The sequence below is a fragment of the Podarcis raffonei genome, chromosome 5 (genome assembly GCF_027172205.1).
Source record: "Podarcis raffonei isolate rPodRaf1 chromosome 5, rPodRaf1.pri, whole genome shotgun sequence".
Classification (NCBI taxonomy): Eukaryota; Metazoa; Chordata; class Lepidosauria; order Squamata; family Lacertidae; genus Podarcis; species Podarcis raffonei.
In genome coordinates, this window is record NC_070606.1 from 90,835,841 (window position 1) to 90,855,692 (window position 19,852).

Below are 19,852 nucleotides of genomic sequence, written 5' to 3' on the forward strand. Positions count from 1 at the left end.
CATTAAAAATCTCTACAATATGTAAATTTATTTAAATCTAATAAATAGATGGGTTGGTGGATTCAAGAACTAGAATGCTGCATTAGATATGTGGTTGTCGTTGCATAGAAGAGACTTGAGTTCCGGTCCCCAGTGAGCCATGTTGGGCTTTCACAGAGGGTTTTGTTCAGACGCCACTGCTCTGGTCCCAAGCCATGAAGGGCTTTCCAAGGTCAAAGCCAGCATCTTTAATGGGGTCCAGACACAGACTGGGAACCATGCTGTGCAGTTCCTGTCAGCAGTCCTGCAGCTGTGTCCTGAACAAACATAGATATGCTAATGAACTGTCTATCGGTATTTATATTAGATTGTAGCATTCCATCAAACTCTTCCAAAATTCCAGCACGCTGGCCAAGAAATAGAACCCGTGGGGATATGTAAATAGTGGCTGGTGTGAACCTCATTGTGTTTATCTCAGCTTTCATCTGGGACCCAGTACATGTACATGTCTTTAAGTACATGTCAGGGATGATGGGTATTGTACTTCAGAAACATCTGGAGGGCCACATATTCCATACTCAAAATAAATAAATGAGAAGCTGTCACTCATTCCTATTGGAACAAGTAAAAGTTAGCATTCAGATGGAGGGTGCAGTTGCCTATCACTACCCTAGCTGAGCTATGACTGATAGAGACGCTAGCATAGTCATCCAGTCACTTCAATTTTTTCCTAAATTATCTTATACTTCACTTTCCCCCATGTCTCTCCTTAGGAACATAGGAATGTAGGAATCTGATTCATACTAAGTCAGACCATTGGCACATCCAGCTCAGTATTGTTTTTACCAGATAGATAGATAGATAGATAGATAGATAGATAGATAGATAGATGATTGATTGATAGATAGATAGATAGATAGAGATGATACACCCTACACTCATTTTTAAAAATGGATGCATAACTTTGTTGTTGTTCCAATATATTTGGGGGGGGGTGCATGCTTTGCGGGGGGGGCTGGTTCATTACCCCCCTCTCTCTCTCATCTTATTTTTGCATTGTGCTCCAAAGGGGATGTTCTTCTGGTTTTCTTAAGTGACACTTGCAGCAAAAGGCATGGAGAGGGCGAAGCAGCCTTTAAAAAGAAATGTTTCCAGTAAATAAATTAATGAAATTCCATTAAACTGTCTTTGGAACCCCTATCCCCAGGAGCCATGTTCAGGAGTAAGGAGAGGGTGGGAGAGAGGGAAGGGCCTTTGGGCTATGGGATGTATGCACAGCTAGTAAATTGATATAGTGTAGAGAAGTTCAGAGCATTCTGCTTCTCTCTTCCTAATGACAATGCCACACTGCCTCACCTTCCCTCTCCTGCACAGCTCTTAAAGGTACAGGAATGCCACCAAGACTATATCTGCATTCTCTCTCTCTCTCTGTCTCTCTCTCCTAAAAGCATGGATTGCAGGTGCCATGGCCTACTTGAAACCAGAGAGCTGTTAACCTCACTTTGAACCAGCTTTTATATGACAACATGTCTTCTCCCAGGCAATGTCAGCCTTTAACAAAAGCAAGCTTGCAGTCTGGAGGAAAACATTGAAGAGGCTGTGATTAGGCACACAAAGAGAGGGGTCAGCTGGTGCACTAATTGCCCAGGAAGCGGGTTACTAAGCAGCACCTCCTAACCCAGTTGTTATTCCCCGGGGACGCCGCCATCCACTCCAACCTTTGCAGCCTGCTGTCTGTCTTGCTCAAGACCCAAATCGAAATGTCTCGTTACTACAGACGGTGAAACACCCGCAACAGCACCCCCCTTTCTCATCTTATAGCAAAATGGCAAGCAGAGGGCCCAAATACTGTAGCATTTGATAACAGTAAGTTGGTAGTTCATCTCCCCTCCCCACGCAGTCCCCCCCCAAAAAAAACCATGTAGGCTTTCCCAACCAAATTACAGATCAGGAAATGGGTGTTTCCCTGACTCACCCTCCTCCGCGCAATGAATTTACACAGCCAACAGGCATGCTGGATCTCTAGGTAAAATGTACCTAGGCTACAATCATTCTTCATTCTCACTGTATTTTATCTTTAAATCGGGCCCGGTGTGTGTGTGTGTGTGTGTGTGTGTGTGTGTGTGTGTGTGTGTGTGTAATCACTGGAGAGGAACCGCTAGTTACCAAGGAGACTCCTAGATGAATCAGAGAGACTGGCTGGTATCTTCTTTAATTCACGAGACCATAACATTTTAAACGAGAGGAGGAAATACGATGCCAAGTCTGAGAGAGACGAGTTTCCCCTCCCACCATCAGCACCAAGGATAGCTCCTCTCGCTTGTCTTGCCATGAGAAGGCGTTAGCTGGCGGAATCGAGGAACAGATTACGGCGGAGTGAAGGGGGATTTCTCCGGGTCGCTGTTTGGTTCGGGGAGAGAACAAAAGACAGGAGACCATTCAAGGGCAAAGTGGTCCTTATGGAGCTGGCAGGAGAAACAGCTGAAAAGCCACGTTTCCCACCCAGGAGGGAAGACCAAGGCAGAGAGTCCGGGGAGCCCCAGAGATGCGTTGGTCTCGTCGTCGTTCTGCACCCTCGGCGCTCCTGCGAATAAGGACCCTGCCCTTTCTTCGTGCACTTTTCCACGGCTGGAGAGAGAATGGCGCTACCGGGTTCCTTTAAAATCCTGAGAAAAGATCTGTGTTCAGCATCGGGAGTTCTCGCCAGCCTTTCGGAAGGTGCCGGCCGCCGCTGCTTGAAATCCTGGCAGTGAAACGCTCCTCTCGGTGCCTGACTCGGACACAGTTTCACCAACTGGCAGGTGAAGTGACAAGTTTGGCAAGGGACAGAGGGACTTGGCTTCACCACAACACCAGCCCCGACATCCCTTGCCTGCCAGAGGGGGGTTTCCATCATGTCTATGAAGCGTGTGAAGGGCTCGGGCAGTAGGAGAGATGTAAACACAGCAGGGTGGCGTTTTCAGAAATGTAGCAATAGACTGGGAGCCCCGTCAAACAAAGTTTGGCTGAAAGAAGCTTGGCTTTTATAGACCCTTTTCAGCATCGAGATAGTTTCTCTCTCCCCAGCCCACCCCCCAGCCCCCTTACAAATGGATTGGCGTAGCTCCTTTTAAGAACAATCTTGAACTTTATTTTATTTTATTTTTCCCTCCCTTGCCATTCTCCCCACCCACCCGCTTTCCCGGTTGAGAAACAAATTGTTCAAGGAAGCATCATCGGAATGTTGAGAAAAGCACATAATCATTCTAACCGCTAGAACTGAAGGCTTAGGGAAGGATCCCACATGGAAATCGCTTGGTTTCTCGGCAAAGGTGACAACTACAAAAGTATGTAGATTGAAGGGAGGAAAATCACTGTGTGTGTCAGAGTCAATTGAAATCTCCATATTTGGAACAGCTGGACCACCGTTGCTAAGGTAACGTTATCAATTAAAGATTTGTTAATACATCAGGACACAGTGAAATGTATCAGTGTGTGTATTTTGTGTGTATGTGCATATATATATATATATATATATATATATATATATATATATATATATATATGATAAATTGAATGCCTTCTAGGAATGGGATGTTATTCAATGATACTGACCTCCCATTATTAGGCGTGTTTTACAATATGGATTTCTAGGATGGGAAGATCTGGTAGGGAAGGCAACTAGAGTGTTAGTTAAGGATTCAAATCAAGGACCTTTTTTCAAGGCAACTATTTTGAAGTGCTTTTGTGACATGTATAATACTCCCTGAAATGAGCTGCCTGTAGCATTTATGATCTGAAACGAAAGGCTAACCAGATTAGAAGGAATAATGTTTCCGTGATGGGCATTGTGAGGCTTATTGCTGGTAGAATAAAGTAGTCTGGTTTTTATCATCTTGGTCTGCAAATTTGGGTAAGAGGAAGGTTGGAATTGGTGATAGTTAAAAACAGCATTAGAATGTTGAAAATCCGTGAGGAAAATGTGAAACCTTTACTGCACACCAAGGGAAAGCACAATAAAATTCCTAGCAGTAGCCGAAAACTGATCACTAATTCCCTGTTGTTTTCTTTTAAATGATATATTATACCTGCTTTTAGAGAAAGACTGCAAGTTCAGTCTATGACATTACAGTTCATCATCTAAGGCATTTCTTATTTACCTTCTGGCTAAGGGGACATGAACTTAGAATATACTGGCAAATATGTCTGGTCTCCCAAGTTTGACAATATCCTAAGTTGTTGCTGCCAGACGACTTTTTCAAAGACTTGCTTGTTTTCTTTTCACTTGATGACAGTGTGTTTCAAATATATACTTACCAGCACTTAACTCTCATGTAGGGTCAGCAGTGCTTTGATGTGATAAGCAACATCCCACCTTAAGCAGGTTTACTCAGAAGTAATTTCCCTTGAATTCAGTGGCACTCACAGCCTAATCCAACGCATGCTTGGAAGTGAGTCACTTATTCCCTTGTGAGCAAGGTTGGGGTTGTAGGCTATCTTTGAGTAGCATGCAATTTCTCTTGGCTAGCAAAAGTTAATTTAATGCTTGCTCCGAACCCCCCTGCCCTGGAGACTGGTTGTGTGGTGCACAGGCATCAACAAGAAATGTCACCAATTTCACTGTGTCTTAGCTGTGACTTCCTTTTTTGCCATGTGAGGATATTGAAACATTTCAGGGGTGAGTGGTTTGTTTGACATGGAAAATCAGCTGAAGTATGGAATACTTTTGTGTTTTGCCCCAAGGTCATCTAGAAAGGCAGAGAAGTTGGTTTCAGGTGAAGCCTTGGCCTTTAGCTCAGAGCAAAAGATTGAGAGGCCCACTAAACTCATTTCTTCTTCTGACCTTTGCCAAGTTCACAGCAGTCTAAAAGCGGCAGTGGAAGTTAGGGAAAGTTGAGCACCGAGAAGCCAAATGCTTAGACTATGTTGTACATGCGCCTGAGTTAATGAGAATTGAGTGTGAGTATTAATACAAGAGAAACCAGTTGCCCGTTTAACAAACTTCTAAGGTGTTTGCAGGTTTTGTTTATCCTTCACTGTACCTCAACCTATCATTTCTGTCTACTTCAGGCATCTGACAAAGTTGTTTGTTGCCTACAAATTCCACACCGAAACAAGTTGGTTAGCCTTTGTGGTTAGCCATGAAGCATCTTTTGTTTGATATACTGATTCTGAAAATTTCTCTCCTTTCAGCCTGATCTATAAAGTGTGGCATCACATTTGTGTTTGTTACAGAAAACAAACATTCAGATTTCCTCCCCGCCCCCTTTAATATATATTCTGAACTTAGGGGAGATGGATTCAATTCTCTGCATTTTTCCCTCCACTAACTTTGGTGTCAGTATAGAAACTTCCTTAACTCCCCGTCCCCAATGAGCCCCCTGGTCTGAAAGACGATATGCACTGCTGTCTCTGCTATGGCAGGGGGGTCTCTTGGGATTCATCTGGCATGTTAAACTGCTGGGTTTGGATGGTTTTGCTTGGCAACTGACCCAATGTGAAAATCTTCTGAAGACCAATAAAGAGGCAAGGTCATCCTGTGAGCCATGCAGTTGCTGCATGCTGCGCTGCCTAGCTGAAGACTGGCACGTGGGTCCGGGTTCACTCATTCGAGAGGCAGCATTCTCAGCTTCTAGAGTGGAGGAGAGAGCATGCCCATTTGGGAACTGGCTTTCCTGGGTGATACGGGTGGTCCTTCAATGGACTCTGGTGGGAACCCATTCCCAGCCTTGCTCCGATGCCAGAACATATTCCACTCAAGGAAGGCGCAACCAAGGAAAGGGGGAGATCACCAAGAAGACCCAACTTGCCTGGCCCTTCCAAACACTGGTAAATATCTCTCTCTTCCTCCCCTGCTTCCTCCCTCTTTCTATCCCTTGAGCCTATGCTAGCTTTTAAAAATATCTCCCGAAAATTGGACATCCCTCTTCAGGACCATTGAGAGCGTCTACGCTGCTCCACGGGAGAGTGCACATTTTCACAAATGATGCTAAGAAGCTTTTGCAAGGGGAAGTTTTACGTTGACTATAAATTCTAGCCAAATGTAGGTTCTACGCTGAAGTCTGGAAGATAGGAAAGGTTGTGCCAATACCAACTGAAGCATCGTTTGTAAAAATGGCCTGCGCACTACGTCCTTGTGCAGCTCCTTTTTTTTCAGATTGATGTGTTGTCTTGATAGTCTAGGTAAAATGGTGGTGGTGTGAATGGTATGAATATTTTTGGAATAATGAAGAATTTTCCAGTGAGGGACACTTGAGTCTTGAGATGGCGGAGAAAGCGGAGAATGGAATGCGGGTTTTCCTGTTTCACCAATTTTGGCATAATTTGCCCACCTGAGTGGCTGTGATGATAGAGTGATGAATGGCAGAGAAGTATATAGTGAATTTCAGGCAGGTACATAGGGAGTGCTAATGTTTATGGTAATTGCTCAGAGGAACATAGTACTTATATTTTAACATGAAGCATTACTCAAGCTTGTCTATATGTTATTGAACTTGGAAGCTGTTGCCTCTAAACGTAGAAGCATTGTGCTGGATTGGGACTAGTGATGAAGGAATGTCACTCCTTCATGTGTTCAAGTGTGATCTCTTCTCTGTTAATATATCCCAGGGCTGAGTCCTGGAACTGAAAACAAGGTCTGGAGCTGACCTTTAATAACCTCCCATTCAAATTAAGTGTTGATTGAAGTAAGGAAAAAACATTAGATCATTGGCATCAAATGATAGAGCTTGTCTTTCCGTTATAGTGCTACTTCTGGAGAAATACCATTCTGCAAGTACCTAGTTTTGTATGTAGTACACCACATGTACAATGTGGTGTAATTGGATTGAGCTAGGGACATCTGGGATTAAATCATCATGGAGATGGTGAGAGGTTACATAGGGGAAGAAGAAGAGTCAAAAGTTTACAGCTGATAATTATGCATCCATTGAAACTGCTTGGATCAGAAGTCAGGGAACACAAATGTTCTGCTTATGATGTTTGATCATTTCACAGGTGCAAGTCATCGCTTGAAGTTGTAATCACCAAGCGTTGAGCATGCAACTATGTGAACTTGCCCTCTGTCCCTCCGTTCAAAGGATTTAGTTTCTCACAGTCCATTGTTTTGATGGCATCTACAACTTATTTTATGGAGCAATGCAAGGGTCTCCCTGGGTAAGATGCTTGTACCAGACTTTGCAAGCAAAAACTCATTTAATATATCACCTAAATGACTGAGCTATGAATCAGAAAATCCTGGATTCATATCTTCCTTCTGTCCTGAACTTACTAGAAAGTCTTAGGATGTCACTATCTATCAACCTCTGCTCTCTCACGTCATCTACCCACATAGGGAATATAAATGTACACTTAGAGGCAAAGGTTTACTTTGTGTTGTGAGGGAAAGGGTATAGAAGAAGAGTTTGGATTTGATATCCCGCTTTATCACTACCCGAAGGAGTCTCAAAGCGGTTAACATTCTCCTTTCCCTTCCTCCCCCACAACAAGCACTCTGTGAGGTGAGTGGGGCTGAGAGAGTTCAGAGAAGTGTGACTACCCCAAGGTCACCCAGCAGCTGTATGTGGAGGAACGGAGATGCGAACCCGGTTCCCCAGATTACGAATCTACCACTCTTAACCACTACACCACACTGGCTCAGTAGTAGAGCATCTGCTTGGCATGCAAAATTCCTCAGGTTCAATCCTCAGCATATCCAGGTAGGTCTGTCTTCTGCCTGGAACCCTAAAGTGATGCTGCCAGACAGGATAGAAAATTCTGAGCTAGATAGACCAATGGTTTGATCCAGTATAAGGTAGCTTCCCATAGTGTGTGAAATGACTCTTGGAAAACCTCACTTGTGCTCCCCATTCAGTTACAAGTTGGTAGCACACCGCAAAAGTCCAGCGCTGCAATCCACTAATTCATTTCTTGTAGGAATAATAACTCTTGAGATATGCACAGTTCTTCCCACCCATATTGGTTGCAGGATTCCCTGTGTTACTGTCAGTCCTCAACCACAAGTTACATGCAAGGATGCAGGCATGTGTAGTGTGCCTGTCTACTCAGCCAGCAAACGTAATGAGATCTTTTGCTCAGAGTCATGGTGTACCACGGAGAGATTACATTATACACTAGTTTGTGGAGTAATTAGTACTCAGTCAACATAACAGAGCTTTGAATCAAAGAAGGTACAGTATTATTGCAAAGCCAAAACATTGATTAATATGCAGATTGTTACAGAATTTTAAAAGGTTGGTTAAGCAAGCAGAATTCAAATCAGACCAGCAGCATAGTTACAGCTAAGACAGTAGAAAGTCAGAAGGCTCACCTACCAAATATGGAGAAAAGGGGGAATTGAGAAACACCAGGCAAACAGAGTCTAATTGGTATAAGGGCGGGGATTAGATAAATAAGTGCCACTAGCAGCAGCAGGGCTAAGCTTGGAAACTGGAGGGAGGGGAAAGAGTAGAGATTTTTGAGAAGGAGAGGGAATATCACTTCTCCTGGGCCAGATAGAAGGAGGTGGGAAGCTGTCTGGAAGTTGTTCTTGGCATAAGACTAACAAGGGCTCCTGGGGTCAGTTGCAGGAGGGATCTGGGATGAGCTGAGCCCTGCAGCTGCATTGTGTAGCTTCCTTGTGGGGCTGGCATGCAGCAATGCACTCCCTGGGATCCTAACTAACCCATGTGTAAAACAGCAAACATAGAAGGGAAGGGAGACCTAGGAATCAGGGATGGAAGGGAGCCATGCTGTCTCATCGAAGGGGGTTGGAGCAGTATGAGTGTCCCATGCGATGGACCCTACAAGAGAACACCCAAGGCATGTTCATCCTGGCTCAGCCAGCTGATCTGTGGACATAGCAGAGGGAGGTGGAAGTTAGGCTGGATCCTCATTCAGCTCCATCGTATGGCCTGGAAACCCAGCAAGGACATTTAAAGGCTTGCTTTCCCACTACCAGACTTAGGGAGAGCAGCCTCAGCAGCGCTGCTGCTGAATGGAGTACAGATCAGGTGTAACTTTATCATGGCTTAACAACACCGGCTCTCTTTATGCTGGCATCTTGTGTGTAGGATGGCTCCCAAAGCCATCCTACAGTATCTCAAAGCTCTTTAACCACAGGGTCCAGGAGCTCTAAAACACACAGTAAAGTTCAATACACACATGCAAGTACTTATATGTCAACCAGTAAAACACTCAAAAGAAAAGCAAGAGACTCCAAACAAAATTACTGAGGTTGGAAATGTTAAGCGGTATAGTCTAGTGGTCAGCAGTGAGATAATGCTAGGGCAAAAAAAGAGAGAGAGATACTGTATTTTTTGCTCTATAAGACTCACTTTTTCCCTCCTAAAAAGTAAGGGGAAATGTGTGTGCGTCTTATGGAGCGAATGCAGGCTGCGCAGCTATCCCAGAAGCCAGAACAGCAAGAGGGATTGCTGTTTTCACTGCGCAGCGATCCCTCTTGCTGTTCTGGCTTCTGAGATTCAGAATATTTTTTTTCTTGTTTTCCTCCTCCAAAAACTAGGCGCGTCTTGTGGTCTGGTGTGTCTTATAGAGCGAAAAATACGGTACATTTCCAAGAAGCATCTAAAAAACACACTACTTTGGGGTAGTCAGTGTGACACCCTCGAAATGTTGTTGGACTACAACTTCCATCAACCCCAACCAGCATGGATGGTGGTCAAGAATGTTGAGAGTCATAGTCCAACAACATCTAGACTAGAGGACATCGCATTTGCTATGCCTGCACTATGGACTGTGCCTTCTGAATGGCAGGAGGCCGTGTGTTACGGAGGACAGGCAGTGGTGAACCTACAAGCTTGAACCATCATGAGGGCACCTTCGCAAGCAGCAACGAGGTCTGGCTAACCACTGTGATCTTCTTCAGTGGGGTTCTTCCACGACAGATCACCACACCTTTACAATGTCTGTGCTACTGATTCTCAAACTTTGGGATTGTCGAAATAGTTGCAATCTTGAGGAGAATAATGAAGAAGGGCCTCAGAGGATGTTTGCAGGGTCCAGGTTAGTTCATGTGGGGAGAGGCGGTCTTTGAGCTATTGTGGTCCTGGGCCATTTAAGCCCTAATGGGTCAAAACCAGCACTTTGAATCGGGGCAATATGCTCAAACCAGTTTGCCCCCGGGGAACAACCTAACCCCAAATTCTCACCAGTTTACAGACCTTCTTCAGAGGCAGCCCTGCATATAATGCATTGCAATAGAGGTTACCAGAGCATAGACAACAGTAGTTAAGCTACCCATGTCCAGCTGTCCAGCCTCCTGCCAAAGCTGATGGAAGGCCACTCCATGCCACAGAGGCCACCTGAGTCTCTTAAGGAGAAGCTGGTTCACTGCCTCAAGTGCCTTAGGGAAGGACAAGAGAATCATGTAGATTTTAAAAATATATATATACTGGCATAGTATGTGTCTCACTTATGTGACTTTCCCCCTTTTGCTCCTGACTGGAATGGTCTCTGTCTGTCTGTCTCTATCTATCTCCAGCATCTTGCTAAAGGCTGCCAGTATCATTTTGCTCACATGGAACCTCTTTAAATGCATCTCACATTTTCCCGCTATGCAGGTGCCGGCACTGGGAGCAATTAATCAAGAGATGTGAGCCACTCTTGGTGCCGTTGACTCATTCCTCTCACACCCAATGGGCCAGTGGAGACAAACTTGGGTAGCCAGGTGTCATGGCTGTCCTGCTACCTGCCGCGGACTTTAAGGCTTGCTAAGTCCATTGATCTGGCACATCGCAACCGTGTATTTCACTGGAAGCTGATCTCAGACAGCAGTTTTGCTGCTGGCGCTATTATTATCATTATCATGGCAGAGATGCAAAACGTATTTTCAAGATCTCTTTAGAGCTCAAGGGAAAACTAGAGTCAGCTAGATTGAGGGCTGAACTGATGAAAACATAGTTGTGCAGATTTAGTCACTGTTTCTCAAGACTATAGTCTGTTAAGCAGGAAGAAGAGAGAGAGTTGTGGCTCCCAATCCAAGCTGTTCGCCGGGATGCCTGCGATTCAGACCAGCATGGCATAGTGGTTAGAGTGCTGGTCTAGGAGGCCAGAGTCCAAATCACTACACAGCTGTGAAGCTCACTGGGTGACCTTGGGCCAGCCACCCTCTCTCAGCCTAGCCTACTTCACAGGGTTGTTGTGAGGCTGACATGGAGAAGGGAGAACCATATAAGCCACTTTGAGCTCCTTGGAAGAAGGCGGGATGGAAATGCAATAGAAATTAATAAAAATTAACTTCTTCCAGCATCTCACTAGAAGTGCACGGGCAAGCCGTTTTTCTCACAGCCTTATCACCCCATCTGTAATATAAGGATAATATTATATAACTGGCCTACCTTACAGGGGTATTGTAAGGCATGCTGTCACAGGGGACAGTCTCTGACACAAACTGAGATGCTGGCTGTATATAACTTGGAGCACTGGGGGGAAGTGTGCTTGCATTCTCCATGCTGGGCCCATAGGAATGTATTTTTGGCATACAGCTCAAGGGAGCTCTCAACCACATGCTTTCCCTTCCATGACTAATAGGCTTCCAGAAGATTTTGATCAGAGTTGTACCCTTCTCCCTCGGTGCCAAGGCTCCAATCTAGTGCCACCCTGGTGTCCTTTCCAGAGAGACTCGCCTGGCACATGCATTGTGGCCTTGTTGGCACCAGAAAAAGACCTTTTTCTTTCTCTGGCTGTAAATCTCCTAATCGTTTTTTTAAAAATGTTCATAGATGTTTATTGAAGCAAGGGGCTTTGCTGGTGCTGTTCTGATTCACCTTTTGTTGCTGGTTTTTATTCCATGCTGGTGAGAGGATTTTATGGTTTTATTAATCTGTTTGATTGTTTTGATGGTCACCTGTCAGCTATTGAAATTTCTTGCCACTGGGTGGCCTAAAAATGCAAAGTAAATCCAACTCAGGTCCCTCTCACAGTGAATTTTAGTCAAAGAGAAAATGGGCGTCATCATGACATCCATTAATGAATCACCTCTGGAGATATTTTGCTTGGCTAGACTATGTAAGTGGTTGAGCACATTACAAAATGGTTTCTGGACCATACTTTGCTTGCCAGGAAAGGGGAGTCAAGCGAGTCATCAAGCAGGCAAAGTTAGCTGTTCACCTCCTTACCCACTCAGCCTTTTCCTCTGAGCCATCAGGAAAGGATGGCATACACTCCAACATGTTGAGTCTCCAAACCAGGACATGTGTCTTCCTGCCTCTGATCCTGCATGAGTCATGTGACCCACACAAGATCATGGAACCCAAAAGATGTGCTTTTGGGGAAACATGCTCTCATGGTATTTTGGGGTGCCATGAAAGATTGTGGCCCTCCAAAAATAGCTTTTTCCGGGGCAAGATCTTTGTGTGAAATCTCATGAGAGCACAGCAACCCAAATGCCCACTGTGCTCTCACATGAAAAAATTGGATGTCCCAGTTTTCCCAGGACATTTGCAGGGTATGGGATAGTCTAGCCTCAGCTGATAATGGTGCACAGCAGTTAGTGAGACCAGTGCAGGTGCCCAGCCTAGGCAATGCAGAGTGCCAGATGTGCATGTAGGGTCTATACCAAAGGTAGGGATCCTTTTAAAGCTTGAGGGTCACACTCTGTTCTGGGCAACTTCCAGGGTCCACATGCCAGGAGTGGGTGGAGAACCAAATGTAACTTTGACCTCGACAGATTGGCCCATTTCGACCCAATAGCTCATGAACATGTCTGGATGATCAATACAGACAGCTTCCTGCCCTAAGCAACTATGAGGACTTATGCATCTCACCTTGAGTGATTGCAATGAGACTGTTTATGACAGAATTGTATTCTCAATGAGCAGGCGAAGGTGCCTGAAATCTCGCCACCAGCACCTGATGGAGGGGTCAAAATTACCGGTCACCAAACTTCAGAGACATCCATATATATTTAGTGAATGCATACCCTCCAACATTTCTCAGATGAAAATAGGGATGTCCCAATCCATAATGATAATTTTACTATTTATACCCCACACCTCTTACTGGGTTGCCCCAGCCACTCTGGGGGGCTTCCAACTTATATAAAAATATGATAAAACATTAAACATTTTAAAAAACGTACCTATACAGGATTGCCTCAGGGGTCAGATAATTCCATAACCTCCAACTTTTCTCCGATAAAAATAGGGACTTCCTACCATACCCTCCAACATTTCTCCAATGAAAACAGGGACGTCCTAAGGAAAAGCAGAACATTCTGGGACCAAATCAGTAATCGGGACGGCTTCTCTAAATCAGGGATGTCCCTGGGAAATAGGGACATTTGGAGGGTCTGTGAATGTCTAAGTGAGACTGCATTTAAAAGGCAAGGCCTAGCCTGTTGCTAGTTTCTCTTTCATTTCCCCAGTCATTGTAATAAGGCAAAAGATGGATCCTTCAAAACATCATTCCTTTTTTTAAAAAAAACCTGTCTCTCCTCCTCTGTAATGCCTAGATAAGCCATATGGAGCGAACCACGGTAAAAGGACGACACTGTCTGCAGAGTAGGATGGCAACCGGGCAGGCAGGCGGCCAACTGGAAAAGCAGCGAGGATAGAGAACCAGGGCAGTAGGCCAGCCCTGCATTCTTCACGGAAATACCAGATGACCTTTAATACGGAGACTGGCAGTGCTACAACGCATTCCTTCCCCCAAGCACAGCCAAAGCACACTCGCTCGCCTCTCGGTTTATCTGAAGGAGCTGGCGGAGGCCGTGGTTGTAGACTGCCGAGCTCTCAAGGAGATGGGCAAAATGACAGGCTCATCATTTCCGTTTGGATTCAGTCAGCTCTGGCAGAGTAGAGCAGCTGCTGACACTAAGGGCTTTTTTTTTCCCCGCACAGGGAATGGCTTAGAAGCATCCTTCTCTGCTGCACCAGAACTGAAGTCCATATCTGCACTACACATTGATAGCCATATTACACTGCTTTAAACAGCCATGGAGCTGGTTAGGGTGCTAAGAGTGGTTAGGAGACTACTCTTCCCTTCATAAAGGTAAAATTACCAGCATTCCCTGGGAAATAAGGATCTCCTAATAATTCTCCTCTGAGAATTGTAGCTCTATAGGGTGGGGAGAGGGACCTCCTAACCACTCTCAGCACCTTTGACAAACTGCAGTTCCCAGGATTCTTTGGGGAAGGGCATGGCTGCTTAAAGTGGTACAATAGTGCAGATGTGCCCAAAGACTAATTAAGGATAATTGTTTAATTTCCTGAAATGGGAATGTTTGCTTATGTTGAATTGCTGTGTATTTTTAGCCTGGGGTTCTTCCTCTGGCAGTAGCTCTCTCCTATGATTGGCTGACTGTGAGTCACATGAGAGAGGCATTCCATTCTGTTGTGACTGTTATTCAAGTAACTGTTGTTTTTAACTGCTTTTTTCCTTGTATGTCTCTCTCTCTGCGTGTTTGAGGAGAATGGCTGCCGAGAGAGACTTCTCGGAATACTGTCAAGGACAGCATGTGTCAGTGGGATCTGTCTGAAGTGAGACTGACAGAGGAGATCCCTAAATGTTAAAAGGGATAAACCTGAGCATGAGATTGCAAATATATTCTTCAAATTTATGCGTTTATGAAAGTAAAGGTTTTTTTAATATAAAGAGTCTGAACATTGCATATCATCAAATTTTATTTTTATTTATATACACAACAGTCCTCACATAACTCTGCAGAGGTCTCAGTTCAGCAGCGTTGTGCCTGGGAAGACCTCCTTGAAAAAGAAATCAGCTTTTCCTCAGGAGTGCCACAAGCCATTTTGGGCTGGCACCACTAACTATAATTTCCCACATTCTTCGGGGGAAGCCAGTCCAGCTAAAGTGGTAGAAAACCAATGTAGAGAGCATGGGTGTGAAACCTCCCATTCACGAGAGACGTGCAACCCTCTAGGCCTCTGGCCTTTGACACTTTTCCCAGATCACATCCCTGCTGGCCGTGATTCACACTCTCATTGAGAGCTTTTTGCCTGACTGGAATATGTCCTTGAATTCTGACAATGCCTTCTTATTTGCCTGGATGGAGAAAAGAGTGTTGGATGAGTATGTATGGAAACTAGGAACAGGATCTTCCCCTTTAAACAAAATAACAACACAGAAGTCTGTGCTATAAGGATATATAAGTATTTACTTACATAAAGTTGCAGACTCGATTTAAGCAGGAAATAGCAGTGAAATAAGTCAGGTAAAATATTGTTCTAGATTACAAAATACATGGTTTAGATCAAAGATGGCGTCTGTGCTCAGGGATGCACAAATCCTGCATCCTATGCCTATGGCTGCATCACGAGAAAGAGAGTGCTCCTGAGGTGGAAGTGATAAGGATTATGTTCCTATAGTTACCCTTCCCACTTGAGCAAGCAGAGGATGTGACCTCAAAGAGTGTCCTCTAGGAATTTACAGAGAACTCTGTATGTCTTAACCCTATGCTCACCTAGCAAACATGGAATGTTATATTTTAACCAGGACATCATTTTCCGACAAAGGTTCCTCCACCCTAGTCTGTACTGACCAGCAGCAGCTCTTGGAGTCTTCCCAACCCCTGCCTATAGATGTTGATGACTGAGACCAGGACCTTCTGCATGCAAAGCATGTGTTCTCCTACTGAGCACAGCCCTGTCCACATGGAGTCAAAGCACAGATCTGGAGATGTATCAGAAAAGGTCTTTTGGGCTCACAACATTGTACAACAATTGTACATTTCCCTCCTGCCCAATTCTGCTTTTGTTGAGTCTTAGAATTTGTACCCTCTTCTCTCTCTGCATGTCTTTTGCTGATGCTCCATCAAACTCTCAGGCAAGGTCACCTCAATGTATTTTGGATTCTCCCATTATTGCCTTGTTTCAGCCAAATTGTGTCATTCCACAGCACGGCCGTTACTTACTGTAAAAGCTGGCTTCCAACCAGATTTCTGGCTATGGACTTGTCTTGGCTCAGTTAGATATGGGGAAGAGGAGGAGGGGACCAGATTAACTGAAATGCCTAAAGCTATGGCCTGCCGGTTCACTCTGGTCAAGCACTGATAAAAAAAAATGAAGCAATTTTATTCGTTTCCGCAGAAGGTTTCCTGAGAATCTCGTTCAGGAGGATGAGCTTATATCTGCCCACTAAACAACTCTGTCGTTTCAATTCCATGCACAGTAGCTCCCACAGCCAAAGCCTCTGCAAAATCCAAGCTTAACCCATTCCCCAACTGACACTGGATGTGACTGGAGCCTTTTTCATCTCCTTCTGCAATTTGGTGACAAGCCTTGACCTCCAGAAGGGACGCTCCAGTCCATTGCTGCAGAATGTGTGGTATTTTTCGCTCTATAAGACACACCAGACCACAAGACGCCCCTAGTTTTTGGAGGAGGAAAACAAGAAAAAAAATATTCTGAATCTCAGAAGCCAGAACAGCAAGAGGGATCACTGCACAGTGAAAGCAGCAATCCCTCTTGCTGTTCTGGCTTCTGGGATAGCTGCGTAGCCTGCATTCGCTCCATAAGACGCACACACATTTCCCCTTACTTTTTAGGAGGGAAAAAGTGAGTCTTATAGAGCAAAAAATACAGTATTTTGAATAATACTTACAGCTCATTCTCGTTCCTTGTTGCTTCAAAACTCCAGCCCTTCTGGCATGACCGTTGTTTTGGTTCTGCTGTTACAGGGATGGAGAACAATTTCAGACTGAAGGCTACATTCCCTTCTGAACAACCTTCCAGATGCCAGTGTTGGGCAGGGCTAGAGGCAAAAGCGAGGAGCGACGAATGTAAAATTCACCTTTTTTTATTTCAGGGTAGTTTCTCCACCCACACCACTCTCTAGCCTCCATCCAGAGAAGCGAGAGACGTTATCAGAAGTCAAGGACATATTCCAACTGAAATAAGCACAGAGAGTGTGAAGCAGGGCTCGTGAAAACCCAAACTGCCATTTGCTCTGTTTGAGTGCTAAAGAGAGGTTTTCCCCAGGGGGAAGCAGTGGGAAAAGAGGAAGTGTACATAAGCCCTGAGGCTGAAGGGAGGAAGCTGACCGGCAGTTCCATCCTCTGGACTGGTTGCAAGTATGAAGGCAGGCGAGTCTGGGCTGGCTGAGGTCAAGTTGAAGTTAGTGGAGTGGTGCCCCTTCTGTTAGGATATTCCATTCCACCTTAAAAGGAACAGGCATGATTGTTGTGTGTCACATGCCTGTTTACAGTCCAGCACAGCTTGCTGGGAACTTCCATTTTGTGTATAGCTTTTGCTTATGCTGCTTGCTTGGACATGAAAGGGAGAAGTCATGCTTTCCCTTTGTCCTGAATAAACTGCTTGTAAATATGCTTTACATATGCCTCTATCTGCCCTTCTGTTGCGAAGAGTTAATTACTCTGCTGATTAGAGCGTGCTCCAGCTTCTGAAGAGTTCTGAAGCTGCGGGTCACTGTTTCATGCTGTGCCAAGGACCGGAGATCACCCGGCTGCCGGCCGGTGGGCTGGAGCCAGCTGGGGGCCTGCAAATTGCCCCCGTTTCCTTGGACACATCTCAACACCTTCATCCTAATAGACCAGCCTCTGCTGCTACTGCCTTTTGTAGATCCATAGACTTTTAGATGGGACTTTGGAGGGCCTCTAACGCAACTCCCTTGCTCAGTTAAGGACCTGAGATGCAGGATGTGGCTACAGCATCTCTGAAAGATGCCCATCTAGCCCCTCTTTAAATGCCTCCAGCAAAGGAGGAGCCAGCCACCTCCCCAGGCAGTCTGTCCCACTGTCCAACAGCTCTTGGGACCTCACTTGTTTAGCTGAAATGTGCTTCCCTAGAATTTCCATCCATAGGTTCTAGCCCTGCCCTCTGGAGTAACCAAGTACCAGTTCCAAGAACAGTGGAAGCTTTCTGGCTCTCTGCATGTAGAGCAGGCATCTGGGTGTCATCAAAGCATCAGCTGATGTGGGATGATATCACCATGATTCAGCAGGGTGGATCAGCACAACTGTGCAGTCAATAGCCACCCACTCCAACATCATGAAAAGCTGGTGGTCAGTGCTCCCACCCTTTGCCTCCAGACATGCCTATCTTCATAGTACCTCCAAGGAATGGCCCAAGATCTTTTGATCCATCTTCTTTAATTACAGAATTTCCTTGCTGCATTTCTAGGAACTGGTTCCTCAGGCATGTTGTGACTGTTTTCAAAACCCTCCATGGAAGCACAGTGCTGTGCAAGCCTTGCTATCACGGCTCAAGGAAGAGAGTTAAGTGGCTATCCCTACTTGGCCATTGCACCCAGTGTTGTACGTAGGGAGCAAGAGATAATTAGTGTGCAAACATATGGGCTATCTCTGCTACTTGCTCTTGAATTGCAGCTTCAAAAAAACCCCACAAAAAACCCAGGGCTGAGATTTAACATCTGTTTCTTGTTTCAGCCACTGTGCAAAGGACAGTGAGCAGTAGGCAGAAGATGCTCAGAATGTTTTCATGGACTTCTGTTGCCAGGGCAACTGCCTCCTTGTTATCTGTGCACTCGCCACATCCATCTCACTTGGGTATTTGCTCTCAGAGAGCAGGGAATATGTCAGGCCTTAGGGAGTAACAGAGGAAAGGGAAAGGATAAAAATACACAACACCCATAAATCAGGATTACATTTATTTCCCTGACATTGGTATGCACTACCCTCATGTGTCATGGGAACACAGAACAGGGGCGGGTTGGGAGCAGAACATAGCACAATCACAGATCATTCTTGCTAGAAACTATTGTGGCTCTGTTCTGTTTGGTATTACTAGGCAATGCATGGCCATTAAGTATTATGCCAGGAAAGATCCCAAATTGCTTCTCATGATGCCCATAGTTACAGATTTTCACCCATGGATGTTTCACCCTTTGTCGAGATGTCAACTTCTGGAATATCTTGTTTACTTCTCTTTGTCAAGGCTTCAAGGGCTGATGCTGCTGTCTGTTAACTTGGACCTGCTTCCCAGGGTCAACTAGATGACACAAAAACTAGGTGCCATCAGAAAATATAAGATATTCTTGAAATATTTGCATAGTGTTGGCAAACGAACCAATGGTTAGTTGGAAGCAGTCTTTCTACCAGTGTAATACCCAGCCACACTTCTGCTCGTCCCGCCACTGAATCAGAACAAATGTTTTCCCAGGGAAATTGGTGGGACATACAAAAAACCACTCGGACATGTGGAGACAAGTGGGAAAGCCCTCAAAAATGTGCTTTCTAGGCATGGTTCAAGTGAAAGTGTGGGTGAGCCCTTAGCCGTGATAACTCATAGATAAGTCCCAATGGGTTTAATGAGGCTTACTCCTGAATAAACATAGACTGGATGGTCAGGGAGAAATCCAGTTGTAAAGGATTGTTGGAATTGGTGTTAAGTGGCTGGAGAGGAACGCCCATCAGTAGAACAGCACATACACTAACTGGAGCTTCAACGCCTGGTGTCCCCCCACTAGAATGTTTCATGGGCATTCATGAAAGGCTGTGGGTGAGTGGTATGTCATCTGTCTTGCATGCAGAAGATCCCAGGTTCAATCCCTCATATCTCCAGGTTGGGCTGGGAATTGCCCCGTGTCTGAAATCCTGGAAAGCTGCTTCCAGTCAGTGTAGGCAACACTGAGCTAGATGGAGCAATGGGCCTGACTCAGTCGAAGACAGCTTCCTATGATGTATCACCAATGGTGACCGTCTGGCCATGGGGTTAAAACAGAGTATTCTGGAGGTGTGCTGGGGAGACCTTGTCCCAAAAAAGAGGGGCTCAGCCTTGGAACTGATGTGGTTCATTCCCTCCCACACAGCTCAATGGAAGGGGCAAAAGGGGGAGAAGAAAAGTTTCTGTCCCACACCTCCCACCCCACCCCTGTCTGCATTGGGTGCATTGGTAGATCTGGCATTTCCTATGGCAATCATTTTATACTTCCCTGATAAGAATATTTATGAACATTTATC

At 45.2% G+C, this 19,852-nt stretch overlaps 1 protein-coding gene across 3 annotated transcripts in view; it reads left to right on the forward strand.

Annotated features, from left to right (window-relative positions):
• KCNMB2 (potassium calcium-activated channel subfamily M regulatory beta subunit 2) overlaps nt 1-19,852 on the forward strand; it is a 215,938-nt gene that overhangs the window by 108,273 nt on the left and 87,813 nt on the right. The window contains exon 1 of one of the 3 annotated variants that reach the window (XM_053390593.1): nt 1,997-3,394. The exons of 1 other annotated variant lie outside the window; for it this stretch is intronic. The gene's annotated coding sequence lies outside the window, so the exon portion shown is untranslated. Of the gene's footprint in view, nt 1-1,996; nt 3,395-19,852 lie in introns of those variants that run through there. One more of the 3 variants, XM_053390595.1, reaches the window with a different exon arrangement.